General features: G+C 42.6%; 1 long non-coding RNA gene across 1 annotated transcript; it reads left to right on the top strand.

Moving 5' to 3' along the window:
- Window positions 1-901: 901 nt before the first annotated feature.
- On the top strand, window positions 902-3,121 carry LOC112723883 (uncharacterized). Its single transcript, XR_003163214.3, has 4 exons — window positions 902-1,132; window positions 2,434-2,537; window positions 2,654-2,740; window positions 2,884-3,121. It is a non-coding gene; the product is annotated as an uncharacterized lncRNA (long non-coding RNA).
- Window positions 3,122-9,309: the final 6,188 nt, after the last annotated feature.

The following is a 9,309-nucleotide window of genomic DNA, read 5'->3' as shown; positions in this document are numbered from 1 at the left end:
AGTATTTTAATCTTTGAAATTATTTTATTGAAGATACTTAAAACAAATTTTGACTAATTGAGTTTAAAAAGTAATTTAAGATTTTATCTGATTTTATAATTATCGAATTATTTTCTATATTTCAAATTATAAGGTTTAGCAAATGTAAAATACTAAAAATTTTATATAATATACTCTAATTTTATTAAAATTTATTAAATTCCAATTTACCCAAAATTCCTAATTTTATTTTTATCCCAAATTAAACCCTAATTCCTAAATTAAAGCCCACAAACCCTAATTTCCACCACCTCACCGTCACTCACCCTTTTTTCCACCGCCATTCCCTTCCTAACAGCACTAACACCTATCAGCTTTGGCAAAAACTAAAGAAAGAAGGAAAGAAAAGAAAAGAGAGGGGGAACGAAGGAACAGAAGGGAGAAAGGAGGGGGAGAGAGGGCCGCGACGGGGGAGAAGAGAAGAGGGGAAGGAGAGCGCCGGTGTTGCTGGGTGTTGCCGCCGCTGTCGCAACCTTGCCGAGCCTTGGAGGGAGACCCCGCCGTTAAGCCGCGTCACCGTCGAACTCGTCCAACCGCGCCACCGCGCTCAGCCTTGTCTCGCGTCGCCACTGTGCCATGCGTCACTGCCGTTCGCACTGTCAGTTTCGCGCAGGGGAAACCATGGCCGTCGAGGGTCCATCCACGCCGTAGCTGAAGCTTGAACGCCGCTGCAACCACCGCGTGTTATCGTCTTCAAATCGCCGCCGTTGGAGTCGCGAACAGAGATCGCTCGCAAGGGAAATCGTCGCGGAGCTTCCGTCGTCGCCGCGTGCTGGGCTCGCCGTCGTTCTGCCCGCGCAGTTGCTGCGTTGCCAGAGCTCCTCGCCGCCGCTGCTGGCCCCGGAAACCGCCTTTCAAGCCTGTGTCTGTTGGTAAGCCCTAACCCTGCTCCAGCTTCTTTATCCATTAAGTTCACCTTTATCGTGAGAGTTGTCGCTGAGGTTGTCTGTGCCACGTTATACGGTCACCGTGAGTCTCTTTGCCGCCGTCCAAGCTGCCATCAGAAGGATCCACCACAGCCTCCTCTGTTCTTGTCTTCGAATCAGTACTGCCCTTTTCCAGTTTCAATCCCAATTCTGCTATTTCTGAATATGTAACTCCTCAGTCCTTACTCTGGAATGAATTTGTCTTTCCTCTGAAAGTTGCCCTGGATGAACTTGTTTATTGTGCTGTTTTGGTGTTGAATTCTGGACTTGTGATTGCTGTTTGTTGTATTTTTTTTCATTGTCCAAAATAGATGCTGTGGAAGTGTTACTGTTTCATTAATTTTTCTTGGTTTGTTGTTGCTGAGTTCTGCTCTGCTTGTTGCTTGGTCCATATTATATGAACTGCAATGATTTCAGTTTGTGGAACTGGTTAAGTCATATGAATTATGTTTGCTGCTTGCTTGAACCTGGGAAACATGCTATTTACTGCTGCTGTTTAATAAGTGTTGCTGCTTCGTGCCATGTGTTAGCAACTCGTTTTCTTGTTGCGATTCTTTGTGCTTATTATGCATTCATGCTCATTACATCCTTAATCATTGGCTGCTGCTGATTTCTCAATTTGCATTTCCTCTTCTGCTCACTTTCTATGCATGCATATATGATGTTCATTCTTGGATTCTTTTTGGGGGGGTGTTTGCCTAAATTTGCTTGGCATTGGGAAATTGTTGTGTGATCATGCAATTGCACTTGGATTCTTTTGCAACAATTATTCATGGATCTTATTTTTCATTTTCTTTTCACTATTAAGTAAATAATTAAATTAATTTCACATTGTACAAAAGCACATGGGACAGTGGCCTAAAACATTGGATATCTGAAAGTAAATAGAAATTAAATTGATGTTTTCAATGAGAAGGATTTCTGCTAATTCTGAGAGATTGAGGTTATTCATTTGTTTGTGATAGAAAACATTGTGTCCCTACTTTGATGTGGTTTCTGATGCTTGCATTGTGCTGCCATTATCTAATATAATCTGAAATTCTGAACAGCCATTTGAATTTGTATTTGCATTTCTCAATCATGCACTATTATTATATTGTCTATTGTTACATATCATAGCCCATATTGTTAACGTGGTTTCTCAGCCTGGGAAATCGTGGAATAATTATTGATTACTAGACCATATAATATTACTCTACTTAACAACATTATCTCTTTTAATGTGATCATAAATGTTCCGAGGAAATAGAGTGTTCATGCAGATGTCTTGATTAATTTCCAACACCTAGACTACATGTGTCAGCTTTCTGTTTCACTTGAGTTTTAGGTTTTTTCAGCACTTAGATTTGTTTTACAAACCAACTGCTGCTTTCATCTGCAATATCAAATTCCCTCTTCAGGTGGCTAGCTTTCCATTTGATGATCATAATTGCCCAATACTTCAACTTGTTATCTCTTTCTGTCATAGTGCATACTCGTGGTTGAAGTTAGATATTGAGAATGTTGTGGTTGTCCACTGTAAGGCTGGAACGAACAAGGTTGATGATTTCTAGTCTTCTATTATTCTTGAAGGTGAGTAGTATCTAAACGTTTTCTTCTAAATTTAATGAACCTGCTTTACATTTACTCCATCTTTCTTTTTATGCTGCTCAGTTTTATTTATATTTGGTAAGTTAAATGTGCTGCAGTTCTCTCCAATTGCTGAGGAGTCAATGGATTACTATAATCAGAAATGATGTGTTGATGGAAAAAGACTTGTTCTGCCCAGTCAGATTGTAAGTTCGGCTTTGCTATGTCCTAATTCAGCCGAAAATTGGGGATTCTGGAGTATTACACTCTTGCTTCTTGTCTTATGTCTTACTTTATCTTTTGTAACTTAAACATGTGTTTTGTTCCCTTGTTGATTTTGCTATTTCAGGGAAGCTGTGAAACATTTTGGTCCTGGTCCTAGTGTTCCTCACAGCCATACCAAGCCTTATGTACGATCTAAGGGAAGGAAGTTTGAGAGGGCTAGAGGAAGAAAGAACAACAAAGGACTTAGTGTTTAAGTTGTATTGTTTCTGTATTTTTCTACCGTTTTTAGTTTTGGAATTTGAACTCGAAATTTATTTTGTATTTGAATATTAGTTTATTAATGTATAAAATAATTAAAGCAAAAATTGTCACTAATTACTGTTTGATTTGTCTTGCAATAAAAATTGCATACTATATTTATAGTTTTGGTAATAAAACAAGATTGAAAATTTATATTGTAGTAATTAAGATCAAGTAAGGAAAAGAAATTTTTTTTTTTAATTTAACAAGCTTTTCGCCACGCTTTTAAAGCGTGGCTGTATGTCTTCCTATCGCCACGCTTTAAAAGCGTGGCTGTATCTCTCCCTATTGCCACGCTTCAAAAACGTGGCCGTATCTCTCTCTATTGCCACGCTTCAAAAGCGTGGCCATATCTCTACCTATTGCCACGCTTTTAAAGCGTGGTCGTATTTTCCACCTACAGCCACGCTTTTCCAAGTGGCTGTTTGTAAAAAAGCGTGGCAAACAAAAAGCGTGGCAATAGACTGCAAAAAGCGTGGCGATAGAGCAACCGCCACCCTTTGATAGGCCACCCTTTCGAAAGCGTGGCGATAGCTCAAAAAGCGTGGCGAAAAGCTATCGCCACGCTTTTTTCAGCTTTTCGCCACGCTTTAAAAGCGTGGCAAAAGACGTGTTTTCTTGTAGTGGGGGTTTGTTACTTGTGACAACCAAAACTTTTGCAAGAAAGGTTGATTGCTTGGTTTAGTAACTATACTTGCAACGAGAGTTTACTATAACTTCTAAACCATCAATCTTCAGCTCTTTCAAAATGGCGCCGTTGCTGGGGAACTGCTAACGTGTGCCTTATTATTGGTTTTTGTAAATATTTTTCTTTTACTTGTTTATTTAATTATATTTTTCCTTTTTAATTTTATTTGCTACTATGAACTCTCACCCTTCTCGCTTTGAGTTTGGTTCTAACTTTGTTGAAGGAAATAGAAGTTACAGCAGGAATATGCATCAAGGTCAGACCAATCAAGGATGGATGGAGCCAAGAAGATCTAATCAACCCTTTAGGCAACAACATCCTCCAAGATATCATGGACAACAACCATTCTACAATGCATACCCAGCTGATAGATATGGTGGACAACCTTGTAACTACCAACAAGCCCCACCCTGTGCCTATAGACCATCCTCTCAACATAACCTCGAACCACCACACTCACAAGCTTCTCTTCACCATTCGCCACCACATGATCCCTATTTACCCCAGTTCCAATCCAGTCACTCCCAAGCACCACCACTTTCCTATGTATCATGTCCAAATCCATCACCCAGAATCAGAGGTTCGCCTCAAGGAAACAGTAAATAAACTTCAAACAACTATTCGACAACTGGAGCAAGCAGTAATTCAATTAGCTTCTAGACATTCGAACATTCAAGGACCAACCACAGCCCCATGTGGACAATCTAACGAAGAGCGTAGCATGAAGGAATTACTAGAAACTCCAGTGGACAAGACAGAGAATGAATTCGTACTAGAACAAGTAGAAGGAGCTGTCATTATGCAAGAAGAAGAGTTGGTTGAAGATCTAGGAGACGCTGAACCTCCATGGGAATTCAGAGCTGAAGAGAACTCCGTCAAGGACGTAACAGTTAATGCTAAGGAGGACAGTGCACAATCCCTAAGGCAAGTCATTTATGAAGAACTAGATGGAATAACCCAGGACACAAATTCCCTTGATGATGATAGTCACAAGTCAAGCTCTCTTAGTAATGAACTTGCATCCGCAAGTGAATTCTCTGAGATCGAAGAATCTTCCCCAAATGAATACGAAGATGATGCAGAGGTAGATTTCTCTCAACCTCCAATCTATGACTCGAGTGATGAGGAAGACACAGAAGACTTTGACTAGAACACAGATGCATTTGAAGAACCTTGTAAAGAAGTGGAGGAATTCACAAAAGAGCACAAGGGAGTAGAACTTACAAAACCATCGGAAACACCTTCCCCAAGGCCATTACCACCCAATACAAGCTTCAAGTGGGTACAAACCTTAACTTTTAACTTTACTTTTTCACTTGAATACGGTTTGCTTGAAACAGATGGACAGCTTAGAGCTCTCTGCGGCTTTAAGAGTAAGAGGGAAATGGCTCGTGCTCAGAGCTGGTACACAAGGTTCAATAAGGTTCCACGCTTCAACTTGAAGTGCACGGATTGGTATCATGCTCAATTGAATGGATCTAGGAAAACGTTTGGTCACCATGGTGAGAATCTACTTTCTAAACCGCCCGGATGGAAAAGCATAGATCAAGACGGAGGCGGATTTAAAAGCAAAGTTTGGGATCCTGGAATCTATTCCGCCATTCGTCATTCCGGGAGCCTAAAAATTTGTTTGAAGCTGCTCAGGAGCTTTACATGCCTAGTTTGGGACCCCGGAGGCTATTGGCATTCCACGCATTGGTGGAGATTTTTGGATGAATTTAAACATAAGCCGCCATAACAGGAAGCCCCTCCAATGTCCAACTTAAGGACTTTAACTAAAAGTGCTAGGTGGGAGACAACCCACCATGGTATGATCGTTCATTTTTCAATTTTTATTTCGTTTTGCTTATTTTCAAGTTTTATTTTATTTTATAATATTGAACCTGGAACTTTGCATCGCATTCATATTAATCATTGCATTCTACACTGCATATAAAAAAAAGGGTGCGCGACGCGACCGCATCACTCATGCGATCGCGTCATATTGCGAAAAACACTACCCACGCGACCGCGTCATCCATGCGGCCGCGTGACCTGGAAATCGGCGTAAGGATCCAACGTCCAGAAAGTTAGGCTGGAATCGTGCGGCCATTGTGCGTTTCGCACAAATGACCCACGCGATCGCGTCACTCACGCGATCGCGTCACTTGCACAATGCCAACGCCATGCGACCACGTGAGCGACGCGACCGCGTCGCATAGATTGCATGAACACCCCAAAGGAGTCAGAGAGTTACGCTGAAATGACGCTGGATTTGTGCGTTTAGCACAAATCCCAGCGACGCGATCGCATGCCCCAGGCGATCGCATCATTCACTCTTTTAGCCATTCCATGCGATCGCGTCACCCACGCGATCGCGTCACCCCCTCCCCTCCCCATTTTGCTCAAGCCATGGGACCGCGTGGATTCAAATTTATAACCCCCAAACCACGTGAACCCTATCAGTTGCGCCCCCCCTGAAACCCTCTTTTCCCTCTCTTCCCCTCCAATCCAACCACCACCATCCAGCCACCATCACCGCCACCCACAGACGCTGCAGACCTCCAAGACGCCGCCGCCACCGACCCCCTTCCTCCTCCCCCTTCTTTCTTCTTCTTTCTCCTTCTTCCCCCCCTCTCCGCCACTGCCCCCTTCGCAACCACCACCCACCGCCACCGCCCGTCCCAGCCGAGCCACCCCCATCCGCCACACACACACCTATCCCCTCCCTTCCCCTCTTACCCCCTACCCCATTAGCCAACCCTTCTTCCCCCCTGCCCCGAACAGCCGTGACACCACCGCCAGCCGCCGCACCAGACGCCGTCACCACCACTCCCAGCCCCCTTTCTCCCCACTCTCCTTATTCGGCCTACCAGGTTTCGACGAACGCCGCCCTTCTATCCTTAGTCATTATTTCATTATTTTCTATTTATGTTCATGTTAGGCTAGTTAGATATGCATGTTGTAGTGGATTTTAGGTTGTTAGGTAGCCTAGGATGTGGTTAGTGAATTTAGGCCTGTTTACTTGCACTGTTCATGTTTCTGTTTTATCCAATTTTTAATTCTGCTGTTACTATGATATTTGTAATGTTCATATGCTGTGATTTCTTGTTTCAGGCTGCTCTTTACACTGAATTTTCTTGTTTATATTCCTTATATGTAATTGCAAGCTTTAATTTTAATTCATATGAACTATTTTATTGTTGTTTATTTTCCGAAACAATCCAATTTTAGCCGGAATGCAGCCCAAATTTCTGTAAACTATTTTCATTCATGTTTTGGTTTTGGCATTTTGAAATCTGCTTGCCTCTGCTTTACCTAAACCCATTCATGAATGCCAGGCACGCATTCTTATTCTCTTTGATTTCCTGGTTCATAAATTGCATTTTTGATGTTTGATTCTAATTTTTGCTATTTCTATATCTATCTGAATCTTCATCAACCGGTTTTCCTGGTTTGGTTATGAGTTACCTTTCGCTTCTAATTATGAATGCTTGTTACTTAGAAACTTATCCTTATGCCACTTACCTTAACCCATTTTTCACTAACTCACTAATTCTTATTTCCTGAACTTTTTTTTAATTCTAACCAAACTAACCTTTTGAAATCTTTCTTCTGGTTTTTCACTTTCTTTTAACCTTCTAACCATGGCATAGTGATAATTTTTCTATTTAACATGAATTCAACTACATTTTGGACTGTGAATTTTTCCTTTCAAACTTTTAACTCCTATACAATCCTTAATGCACATTTACTTAACTCATTTACCTCCTGATAATTCTCCTTTGCCACTTTTTGTTTCTTTTGACTATTTGCCTATTTGTTTTCCTATTTTTTTTATATATCCTGGTTTTTTGTTTTTCAGGATGTCAGATACCCATAGAAAGGAAAAAGGAAAGGCTACCACTGGCAAACGTAAAAGAGGAGAATCCTCTATGTCTATCATAGATCTCATGCATGATGCCTCCTGGCGGGAGAAAAACTTCACCCCGCAGGAGAAGGCCAACCAGCTGCTCCCTACTAATGACCCAGTAAAGTTTGCAAACCGATACTGTGAGCTGAAGTATCCGGTATTCGCAAACTCCAGGAACCTATACCTGGAAAGGACCTTGAAGATCCCAGGAGAACTCCAGCAATACACCTCTGATCAGATCAAGCAAAGAGGCTGGTTCTTCCTAGAGAGACCCCTGACTGAGGTCAATGCATCTTGGGTTCGAGAATTCTACTGCAATTACTTCAAGACCTCCCTAGATGCAGTGAACCTCAGAGGAAAGCAGATTCTGGTTACTGAAGAGGCAATAGAAGAGCTTCTGAAGCTTCTGCCTAAATCTGATCAGCCAGATGGTTATTAGAAAGTTGAGGAAGACATGCGCTTTCTAAAGTTTGATTGAGATGCAGTCAAGGCCCGGATAGCCCTTGACCCGACCGTTCCTTGGATTATGGGTCAGAACACCACCATGCCCAAGGGAATCAAGCGGGCATACTTGAATGATGAGGCTCGGTTGTGGCATCAGATACTAAGCAACTTCATTATGCTGAGTACTCACGAGACCGATATACCTACCGCTATGATCACCCTCCTATGGTGTGTGATGGAAGGTAAGGACCTGTACCTGCCACGCTTTATCCGGTTCTACATGGCCATAGTCCACGTCCGAGGCACTCTTCCCTTTCCATACTTGATCACACAGCTAGGCCGTCGAGCTGACGTGCCTTGGGAGGATGCTGATGAGAGGCCACCTGCTGTAGAATGCAAGAAGATCATCCCGCACAGCAGGAACTTTCTGGCCTTGGGCTACAGACCTCCAGTCCTCACTGCTCCTGGTGACACTGCCACACCATCTGTGGGCCCCTCTTCCTCTACAGCTACACCTTCCACCACCACTGCACCTCCACCTGCCCTAGAGCCCATCTATCATCTAGTGCACCGCCTGTTTTGACGGCTTGACCAGATGGAGCGTCGCAACAAGCGACGCTATGAGCACCTGAAGCTGATGATATGATCTGGCGATATCCCCTCCGAGCCCGACACACCATCCGAGGCATCTAAGGAGGAGGCGGATGCGCCCAAGGCAGAGACCCACCCACAGCAGGCAGCACACCATCAGGAGGCTCCACCCTAGATTCAGGCTGTAGACCCTGAGATCCCTCTTCAGTCAGCACCTCCTCCACAGCAGTCAGACCCTCAGATCACTACCACAGAGACCCCAGCTACCCACCCTTCCAGTGATGACACTCCTTCACACCCTGCTTGAGTGAGCATCGGGGATGATGCTACATTTTAAGTGTGGGGAGTTCGCCATCTCTGGCGTATTATTTTGGTGAACCACTACAGACTCTTTTTCTTTTATTTTGGATATTTTTTTGTATTTTTCTCTTTATTTTTATTTTTATTTTCTGAGTACTTATACATTGCTACTTTCATGTATTTTTACTCTATTTATGCATTTTGTATTTTTAGTTCATATTTTAGCCACTTAGTTTAGTTGCAATTCTAACTTATTAGTTATAGAAATTGTGGATTGATTAGTATAGTTTACCCTTTTTAGCATAAGATAACTCAGAATAGATTGAAAAGAAAAA

Source organism: Arachis hypogaea, chromosome 11, assembly GCF_003086295.3.
Source record: "Arachis hypogaea cultivar Tifrunner chromosome 11, arahy.Tifrunner.gnm2.J5K5, whole genome shotgun sequence".
NCBI classification, from domain to species: Eukaryota; Viridiplantae; Streptophyta; class Magnoliopsida; order Fabales; family Fabaceae; genus Arachis; species Arachis hypogaea.
The sequence above is the reverse complement of the archived record's forward strand: the minus strand, read 5'-3'. Positions and strand labels throughout refer to the sequence as shown.